Consider the following 11,454-nt stretch of genomic DNA (forward strand, 5'->3'; position numbering starts at 1 on the left):
TAGAGCTTCTTGCCGGAATGGACAGTATGGTTCAGTGGTGGGAGGTAAGAGCTTATTTTTCAAGATAGAGGTTTAATCAAACTTGAGGAGGGGGAAAAGGGGAGGTAAGAAGGGGTCGAAGAAGAAATAGATCCTACCAAAAGACTTAGTTTCTACTTCTTAATAGGTGATGAGTTGGGGACTTTTTTTTTTTTTTTTTTTTTTTTTTTGAGAAACAGTTTTACTCCGTCACCCAGGCTGAAGTGCAGTGGCACAATCTGGGTTCACTGCAACCTCTGCCTCCCAGGTTAAAGTGATTCTTCTGCCTCAGCCTCCTGAGTAGTGGGATTACAAGCACACACCACCAAACCTGGCTAATTTTTGTCCTATTAGTAGAGACGGGGTTTCACCATGTTGGCCAGGCTGGTCTCAAACTCCTGACCTCAAGTGATCCACATACCTTGGCCTCCCAAAGTGCTGGGATTACAGGCTGAGTTAGGGACTCTCATGTGAGTAAATATCCTTAGGGCATGCAGCAGTTTAGAGGAAAGAGGAGATAATATATTTTTAATTACTAAACTGATCAGTGGCCCTCAGTGTCCCTAACTCATTGACTTAAGGGCCAAAGGCGAAGTCACTGTACGCCTGAAAATACAAAAATACACTGGGTGCAGTGGCTCATGCCTGTAATCCCAGTACTTTGGGAGGCCAAGGTGGATGGATCACCTACGGTCAGGAGTTCGAAATCAGCCTGGCCAACATGGTGAAACCCCGTCTCAACTAAAAATACAAGAATTACCTGGGTGTGGTGGTGGGTGCCTATAATCCCAGCTACTTGGGAGGCTGAGGCTGGAGAATCACTTGAACCCAGGAGGCAGAGGTTGCAATGAGTAGAGATAGCACCATTGCCCTCCAGCCTGGGTGACGAGAGCAAAACTCCATCTCAACAAAAAAGAAATGAAAATGCAAAAATAACTTTGAGAGTCTCTAGCAAGCAAGATAATAGACTTAAATTTCATACTTTATGAAGAGAGAAAATCGAATTCTAAGTTCCAAAAGCTCCCCTCTGTGTATAAGCGCCAAGATTGGAGGTCTATAAATGGAGTTTTACTAAAGGTGCTAACAGGGAAGGGAGGCCAAAGCACTGAGAGATAGTGGAGGTGTCAACCTCCACTGGTGTCCACCTTGGGAAGAATAGGTAAGCGTGGGGCAGTGAGGAATTGGAGACAAGGGCTGACCTTGCCACAGTTCTCTAGACAAAGCCTGACAAAGCTCTGGATTCTGCCCAGAGCCACAACCCGGGCAGGCAAGATGAGCAATGGCTGAGGGAGGGTCCTGAGGGCAGCCCCACACTGCAGGCTGCCACAGGTCACAAGCTGCTGAGAGTACTCAGGCCAGGATGCCAGAACACGGGAGGCCGCAGAGTACATGGCCCGCAAAAGGGGAGATTGTAAGCAGGATGCAGGATCTCAGCAGTGGGTGCCAAAATGACCCTGAAGGACCAGGTGGTGACAGACACTATGTCAGTGCAGTCTAGACCCAGAGGACAGACAGCATGGGAGCCTGCAGTCCCTCCCTCCATGTCCTTTTGATTCACAACTGCTTCCTGAAGCCATCTAGGGATGGATGGAGAAGGGCAGGCAGGAAGCCCATTGAGTGTAAACAGCACTGATACAGCTTCATCTTTTACTTGGCTGAATATTTAATGAACAGAGACTAACATCAAAAGGGATCTGTTTGGCAGGTGGTTTTCCTCTTCAGGAGTGGGGATTCTAGAACAAGATGATACAGGACATAAAGCTACATTATTTTCCTCACATTCCAGTCATGGTATGGACATTGTAGCCCAATTATACAGTAGAGATGAACTATCTGCATCAACAATTTACAACCTAATTGCTCAGTATTCCAACTTATTTGACCTTATATATAGTTTAGAACACACCAAAATGACTGTGGTGATACTGAGGACCTTCCTGGACCTTTGCAAATGGATTAGGAAAGAGTCTGAGAAACTTGCCTAGCGTTGTCCAGCTAATCAGAGCCCAGATTCAGGCCCAGGCAGTATGGCTCGGAGAGCCTGGTTCCTTTCCTAGACTACCTGCTCCGTTACTGCCTGGATGCTTAAAGCACCTGAGTTTGCACCCCTAGTTTGGTTGGAAAACACTGTCCTTTGCTACAGGTCTCTCACTGTGGTAAGCACTTGGTATAGGGTTTGTTCTCAATACATTTCTCTTGCCTTTTGCCCTCTTCCCCTTAGCTCACAAAGTTGATATGAAATAATAGCTGAGAAAGTGCGTGTAGGCAGCTCAGTGCAAGCCAGGTGTGTCTTCCCTGGCTTATTATCTCCATTTGATGAAGAGTTAAACATGCAAGGTGAAGCATGACACAAAAACCCGCAAGCTGCCTTGAAGGGAAAGATGGCTAATTTTGACTACATAAAAAAAAATTCGCAAAAGACAAGGTCAAAAGACAAAACACAAGCCAGAGGAAAAAATCACAACACATGATAAAGCAGTAAATCTCTTTACATAAAATCAGTTCTCAGATTTCAAAAAAGCAAAACACCAACAACTTAGTAGAAGCTTGCACAAATGGGAGCCAAGATCGAGCCACTGCACTCCAGCCTAGGTGACAGAGCGAGACTGTCCCTCCTCCCCCACCAAAAAATAAAAAGAAAAAAGAAAAACTTCCACAAATGGTAAGAAACAGCAGTTCATACAAAGAAACCAAACAGGGCCGGGCACGGTGGCTCATGCCTGTAATCCCAGCACTTTGGGAGGCTGAGGTGGGCAGATCACTTGAGGTCAGGAGTTCGTGACCAACATGGCCAACAAGGACCCCCGTCCCTACTGAAAATACAAAAATTAGCCATGGATGTTGGCAGGCTTCTGTAATCCCAGCTACTTGGCAGGCTGAGGCAGGAGAATCACTTGAACCCAGGGGGCGGAGGTTGCAGTGAGCTGAGATTCTCCCGCTGCACTTCAGCCTGGGTGATAGAATGAGAATCTGAGGAAGGAAGGGAGGAAGGGAGGGAGGGAGGGAGGGAGGGAGATTTATGAAAAGATACACAAGTTCAGGCATAATTAAGAAATACACATTTAAAAAGCAATGGAAGAACATATTTCACCTGTCAATGATACAAACAAAAAATACGCATCATTAGTGAAGGTGAGGAAATGAGGACTTTTGTACTGTTGGGAGTATAAGCTCTTTTAAATGTAATTTGACAGTATCTCCCACTATTGTAAGTGTACACACTCTGACTTAGCAATGCCATGTTAAAAAATTTCCCTACCAGGCTGGGCGCAGTGGCTCACACCTGTAATCCCAGCTCTTTGGGAGGCTGAGGCGGGTGGATCATGAGGTCAGGAGTTTGAGACCAGCCTGGCTAACACAGTGAAACCCCATCTCTACTGAAAATACAAAAAATTAGCCAGGCGTGGTGGCAGGAGCCTGTAATTTCAGCTACTCAAGAGGCTGAGGCAGGAGAATCGCTTGAACCTGGGGAGGCGGCGGTTGCACTGAGCCGAGACGGAGCCACTGCACACCAGCCTGGGCAGCAGAGCAAGACTTCCTCTCAAAAAAAAAACAAAAAACAAAATCCCTACTGATATTCTTACATTTGTAAACGTATGTAAGAATAATTATTGCAGGTATTCATCATTTTTACCTTATAATTTGTAGCCTTGACTGTTTTCCCAGCCTTCAGTATTGGCTGCACCCAAGTAACCTATCAAAAAATGCAAACCTGAAGATGTAACATACTTGCTCAAATCCCTTCAGTGGTATCCCATGATCTAAGGATGAAGTCCAACCCCTTAACTTGATTTATGAACCCTCTTCCTATGTCACTGCCCTCCACCATTTCCTATTTTACATTTTAATTATTAGTAAACACATGCACACAAACACAGCTATTTCATGCTTCAGTGCCTTTGTTCATCAATCATCGGTTGGTCCACAAATATACATATACATATATATATATATTTTTTTTTTTTTTTTTTTTTTTTTGAGATGGAGTCTTGCTCTGTCGCCCAAGCTGGAGTGCAGTGGCTCAATCTCGGCTCACTGCAAGCTCCGCCTCCCAGGTTCACGCCATTCTCTTGCCTCAACCTCCCAAGTAGCTGGGACTACAGGCGCCTGCCACCACGCCTGGCTAATTTTGTGTATTTTTAGTAGAGACGGGGTTTCACTGTGTTAGCCAGGATGGTTTCGATCTCCTGACCTCGTGATCCGCCCGCCTCCACCTACCAAAGTGCTGGGATTATAGGCGTGAGCCACCGTGCCTGGCTGCTTCCACTTATATTTTATTGCCAGAACTGGGTCATAAAGTTACTCCCACGTGTAAGGAAGGTATATCAGTTTGGCTGCAGTATCTGCTTTAGCTAGTTTAAATAGAAAGGGGCTTACCAGGGTGGCAAGGCTACAGTGAGCTGTGATTGAGCCACCACACTGCAGCCTGGGTGACAGAGCAAGACCCTGTCTCAAAAAAAAAAAAAAAAAGGAAAGAAAAGGAGGGAGAGAAAGAAAGAGAAGGAACGAGAGGAGGGAGGGAGGGAGGGAAAAAGAGAGAAAGAAAGAGAGAGAGGGGAGGGGAGGGGAGGAAAGGGAAGGGAAGGGAAGGGAAGGGAAGGGCAGGGAAGGGAAGGGAAGGGAAGGGAAGGGAAGGGAAGGGAAGGGAAGGGAAGGGAGAAGTTTTAGGTTATTAATGACTTACAGAATCATGAGATGAAACTAACCTGGGCTGGATTTATAGTAACAATTTCTAAATCCATTCCATGGAACTGGGCTGCCAAGGTAGCTGATACTTCTGTCATGACCTGAACTCTGCTTGCCAAACGGGAAGCTGCCCTACAGTGACTGACTCTGGAAGCATGATGCCTTGCTAGACATACATGACGGTTAATTTTTTGTGTCAAATTGACTGGGCCAAGGGATGCTCAGATCACTGGTTAAACATTATTTCTGGATGCTATGGACCGAATGTGAGGGAGGCTGAAACAGGAGGATCTTGAGCCCAGGAGTTTGAATCCAGCCTGGGCAACAAAGTGAGAACCCATTTCTAAAAACAAAACAAAACAAAAAACAAAAAGTGTCTGCCAGGGGCACCTAACTCAGTTATAAGCGATCAGGGAAGGCATAAAGGGATGAAAAGAACCTTCTAGGCTGGGAGCGGTGGCTCACGCCTGTAATCTCAGCACTTTGGGAGGCCGAGGTGGGTGGATTACCTGAGATCAGGAGTTGGAGACCATCCTGGCCAACATGGTGAAATCCCGTCTCTACTAAAAATATAAAAACTAGCTGGGTGTGGTGGTGGGCACCTGTAATCCCAGCTACTTGGGAGTCTGAGGCATGAGAATCGCTGAATCTCTTGAACCCAGGAGGCAGAGGTTACAATGAGCTGAGATCACACCACTGCATTCCAGCCTGGGTGACAGAGTGAGTCTCCATAAAAACAAAAAGAAAGAAAGAAAAAAGATTAGTATCCCCTAGATCAATTTTTAAAAATACAAATAGTCGGCCGGGCAGGGTAGCTCACTTGTGCAAAGAGTCTCACTTTGTGCAGTGGCACTATCATGGCTCACTGCAGCCTCGACCTCCTGGGCCCAGGTGATCCTCCATCTTCAGCCTCTCGAGTAGCTGGAATTACAGGTCTCAACATCTTAGCACATGTATCTGAGTTGTTTTCAGAAACCTGGACCCCCACCAGGTAGATCTGCTGGCATATAGACCTCAGATGCAGGGGAACTGAGGACTGAAATCTGACCTCTGTTCGTTGTTCTAAATTTCTTCCTGAGGGGCCTGGAGGAAGTCATGCCCATGGGCCAGGCTGTAACTTCCTTTCTGGTGACCCCAAGTTTTTAGACAAAGCTTCACTTACTTAACCCATCACAAACAAATCAGGGAGTCTTTGAATCCACTTATGATCTCTAAGCACCTCTGCTCCAAGATATCCCACCTCGGTGGGGTGGAGGCAGTAGATAAGGTATAGCAGCTAGCCAGAGAGTAAAGGCTTATCCACATGAGGAAATGTTGTTTTTTTTGAAGAACTACAAGATTTATGTATGATGGCTGTTGCAAAATGGAAGACAGTCATTCATTTTCTTTTCTTTAAATAGGGCCTTGCTGTTTTTGTGTCCTGTGTGGTTATCAAGGGGGTAGAGAGCCCATGACCATGTATAACCTCACCAGTGGACCAAAATTTCCAGGTTCCTGGGAGAGGGCTCATATACACAGAAGGATGACACTCTCTGAAAGGTGACTTTTGTCTTTTGAGGCACAGGAATCTCTGACATATACATATGTAACACACAAGAACACGTATGTAAATACACACACACGAAGGATATTCAAATCAGTTTTCTACATGGCTGCAATTGCAACATTATGCCCTCTAGTTAACTGTTCCTTCCAGTTAATATCTTCCTTGTCAATCATTATTTTTTCCCTTGGAGACTTTCAAGAACAGCATACTTATTGTCCCTTAAAAGTGAGATGGTGGCCAGGAGCGTGGCTCATGCCTGTAATCCCAACACGTTGGGAGGCTAAAGTGGGCGGATCATGAGGTCAGGAGTTCAAAACCAACCTGGCCAACACAGTGAAAGCCCACCTCTACTAAAAATACAAAAATTAGCCGGCCATGGTGGCACAACCCAGCTACTTGGGAGGCTGAGGCAGAAGAATTGCTTGAACCTGGGAGGTGGAGGTTGCAGCGAGCCGAGATTGCGCCACTGCACTCCAGCCTGGGCAACAGAGCGAGACTCCATCTCAAAAAAAAAAAGTGAAGCTGGTAAAATTTGAGAAAAGGGTTGCTGATTCCTTATAGTAATTTGTTGAAAGCTTTAATGGGATGTTAATTTCAGGACATAATTTATATTATATTATCCCCGAAGTGTGAATAACGTAATTTAACCTTCGTTTGAATGTTTCAATTACTTCCACATTCTGGACTCTCTGTGTAATCATTCTTGAATACTTTTTTAAGAGTTAAAAAAAATTATTTTATGTTAACAAGAAGCCTACGCTGGAGTGGCTCCCTGGCTAGTTCATTCTATTTAATTTGGTGACTATTAGGTGTCTTTATGTTGCTGGGCTCCTTCTCTTTTCCACTTTGCCATCTCAGATAAATCCCCCTCCCCCTCATTTAACAAGACATTTGCAACAGGGTCAGGTGTTCTTTCAGTGTCTAGATAAGAATATCAGGGGAAGAAGAGGCATTTCTTCCCATATGTGTCTCTTCATCACAGAAGAAAACCTTCCCTCAAGTCCCCTAGCAGACTTCCCATCAGGTCTCATTGGCCAGCTTGAATAATTTTAAAGCATTCCTTTGCATTCAGAATTTGTAGTATTTAAGTAGTTATTTGCAAAGTTTATTCTTAACATAAAATTTAAATGTTTAAACAGAAAAGGAGAACACTAGTGTCTCACATTGACAATTAAAGCCACTGTGACTACCTCATTATTTTGGATCCTGGCAGAAATAATAAGTAATTTAGTTAATTTTCACCAAAATTATCTCAGTGAAGTTCATATATTTCAAGTGTTTAAGAATCAATTTTCATTTAGATCAGTGCCCTAGTTTCTGACAATTTAATGTATTTTTCCACAGATTTGGAACTTTAACCTTGACGAGAGGTATAAATACTACGATTATCTCAATGTCAATATTATGCTTAGAAATAATTCTGCCTCAGGTAAAAGAATCTTATATAGAAAAGTCATGCATTTATGACTAGGGTCATTTACATTTCTCTTGCATTAACTCTATTTTGACATGCTTACTATTGAGCAAGGAAAAGCACAAGGATATAGTTATTACAGCCAACTGCCTACCAGTTCCAACCCCATTTTCTGCTGCAAATATCTAGGGGACATGGGAGGTTCTCTAAATCATTCACTAATATAAAAAAGGGCCAAGGGCCAAATGTATTAAATTACTAATGAGATTCACATATGTAAGTGCAGACTATAGATTATGACAGCCCATAAAAAATAATATCCTATATGTCCCTGAATCGACATGTATGTCTATCTATACAACATAAACTTCATAAGGTAGGTAATCATGATTATATCATCAAAGAAGTGCTATTTTTTAAAAGTTACTTTTGATAAACTAACTATATCACATTTAAACCATGAAATTTTCCCCTTGAAGTGGTTTTAGTTGTATTCGTAATTGTCAGCATTAGCTCAGTTCAGCAACTTAGAGACCAGTGACCCCCAGGGATGCACTCATTGCTGGAAAGTACTGAACCCTTTTTATAATGCCACTCAGGATGAAGAAATAATGGGCTGATGGTGCAAATCTTAGAAATGGTCTAGTTTTGCACCCTGCAGAGAAAATGTACTACTTTAATAGTATTTTTTCAATTTAATTTAATTACAAAATCAATGCATATGCATAGTAAAAATCCAAATAGGAAAGAATGATATATTAAAAAATAAGAAGATCACTTTCCCCACAAACTCAAGTTTCACTCCTAGAGGCATTCATTATAAAATTACAAACAGATTCTTTTTCATTTTCTCGTTTGTTTGAGACAGAGTATTGGTCTGTCACCCAGTCTGGAGTACAGTGGTGCCATCTCAGCTCACTGCAACCTCCACCTCCTGGGCTCAAGTGATTCTCGTGCCTCAGCCTTCCAAGTAGCTGGGACTACAGGCACGCGCCACCATGCCTGGCTAATTTTTTTGTATTTTTTTGCAGAGACAGGGTTTCACAATGTTGCCCAGGCTGGTCTGGAACTCCTGGGCTTGAGCAATCCACCGGTCTTGGCCTCCAAAAGTGTTGGGATTACAGGCATGAGCCACCATGCCCAGTCATAAACAGGTGCTTTTGTAGTCTCTTAAAAAAAAGTCCTATGCATTAACAATCACATATATTGCTTATTTTATTCTTTTTTTTTTTTTTTTTTTTTTGAGTCAGGGTCTCACTCTGTCACCAAGGCTGGCATGCAGTGGTGAGATCAGATTCACTGCAGCCTCAGTGTTCTGGGTTCAGCTATCCTCACACCTCAGCCTCTGGTGTAGCTGCGACTATACCACCAGGCATGTACCACCACACCCAGATCATTTTTTAATTTTTTGTAGATATGGGGTCTCCTTATGTTGCCCAGCTGGTCTTGAACTCCTAGGGTCAGGTGATCTTCCCTCCCGTCCTGCATTTTTTAAATCTAACCAAAAATGCAGTTTTTCCAAATACCTTCTGCACCTAGCTTTAAAATTTTTAAATATCTTGAAAATTTTTCCAAATCAGCACATATGTGTGATTCATTTATTTATTCATTCAACAAATATTTATTAAGTGCTAGGGACTATATTAGGTGCCAGGAATAAAAAGGTGAATAAGACAAGAACTTTCCTCTCACAGGATTTATATGCAGTGAGGGTGTGAAAGTATGTAAGTAAATAAACAAGAAAATTGCAGATTATGCTAAGTGGTTTTTTGGGTTTTTTTTGAGACGGAGTTTCACTCTTGTTGCCCAGGCTGGAGTGCAGTGGTTCAAGCAATTCTCCTGCCTCAGCCTCCCGAGTAGCTGGAATTACAGACATGCAGCACCATGCCCGGCTAAATTTTTGTATTTTTAGTAGAGACAAGGTTTCTCCATGTTGGTCAGGATGGTCTCGAACTCCCGACCTCAGGTGATCCACCCGCCTTGGCCTTCCAGAGTGCTGGGATTACAGGCATGAGCCACTACACCCGGCCTATGCTAAGTGTTAATGAAGGAAATAAAAAGGGAGATATGTTGGAGTTGGCCCACTTTAGACAGGTGGGGGAAATGTGGCCTCTCTGAGAAGTTGACATTAAAACTGAGATCAAAAAAAGAAAAGAAGTCAGCTACTAAAAAATCTGGGACAAGAGAATTCCAGGCAACAGTAAAGACCTTGGGATGTGAAAATTATCTGACATATTCCAAGAACTAAGAGTAGGCCATGGTGACTGTAGCATCACCAGAAAGGAGAAGCAGAAAATGAGATAGGCCATGTGAAGATAAGTGGATTTCTTTCCTTTTTAAAATGTCTTTTAAAAAATTATTAATTGTAGGCCAGATGTGGTGGCTCACGCCTGTAATTCCAGCACTTTGGGAGGCTGAGGTGGGTGGATCACTTGAGGTCAGGAGTTTGAGACCAGCCTGGCCAACATGGTGAAATCCTGTCTTTACTAAAATTACAAAAATTAGCCATGCATTGGTGGCAGGCACCTGTAAAGCCAGCTACTCGGGAGGCTGAGGCAGGAGAATCGCTTGAATCCAGGAGGTGGAGCTTGCAGTGAGCTCAGATCACACCAGCCTGGGCGACAGAGTGAGACTCCATCTCAAAAAAAAAGAAAAGAAAAACATTGTTTATTGTAGTAAAATACATGTAACAAAATTTACTATCTTAACCAATTTTAAGTGTATGGTTCAGTGTTATTAAATACAAACCATCCACAGATTAGGAGAAAATATTTGGAATATAAAAAGACCAAAAATTACAATTTGTTTTGCTAGGCTTAGATATTCATACCCTATGTTATTTAAGGCAAATTGAAATTTCATACTGGATTTTGTATTTGTTGCTTAGATTTCCAGTTTTTAAAGGAGAGATTGGCCAGGAGCTGTGGCTGATGCCTGTAATCCCAGCACTTTGGGAAGCCAAGGCAAGAGGATCGCTTGAGGCCAGGAGTTGGAGACTAGCCTGGCCACTCTCTTGTCTGTATCCCTTGATGCACAAAATTTTTTAATTTGATGAAGTACAATTTATTTTTCCTTTTGTTGCCTGTGCTTTCGGTGTTATAGCCAAAAAATCACTGCCAGATCCAGTGTCATGAAGATTGTCCCCTATGTTTTCTTCTAGAATTTTATAGTTTTAACTCCTAAATTTAGGTCTTGGATTCATTTTGAGTTAATTTTTTTATATAATATCAGATAAAGGTCCAACTTACTTTACTTTATTTTTTTGCATTGGATATCCAGTTTTCCCAGCACCATTTGTTGGAAAGTTTGTCCTTTCCACATAGATGGTATTGGCACCCATGCCAAAAATCAATTGACCATACACACAAGTGAATATTTTAAAAGTACAATGGGAAATGATGGACACTAGTAATCAAGGCTTCTAGGCAACTCTGAGTCTCTAGATTAACTTTCTTAAGCCCTTTTGGAGATGACAGACTCGAAAGGGAAAAGGGAGTTCTAAATTCCAAAAATCTCTTTACTAAGAGCAAAACATAAAGTAGTGAACATTAAACTTTGCATTTTTCCAACAAGAAACTATAGGAAAAAAAAGTTTTGCATAGGAAGAGGAAATTCGAGAAATGAACTCAAAGAAGAGAGGAAGTCAAGGAGGTCTTCGATAGAGATGAAGAAATACAAAGGCTTCAACAGAAAGAGAGAGGAAGAGGAAGAAGAGAAGGAAGAGGAGGAGGAGGAAGAGGAGAAGGAAGAAGAGGAGAAGGAAAAAGAGGAGGAGGAAGTGGAGGAGGAG

The sequence above is a fragment of the Macaca nemestrina genome, chromosome 8 (assembly GCF_043159975.1).
Source record: "Macaca nemestrina isolate mMacNem1 chromosome 8, mMacNem.hap1, whole genome shotgun sequence".
In the NCBI taxonomy this organism is placed as follows: Eukaryota; Metazoa; Chordata; class Mammalia; order Primates; family Cercopithecidae; genus Macaca; species Macaca nemestrina.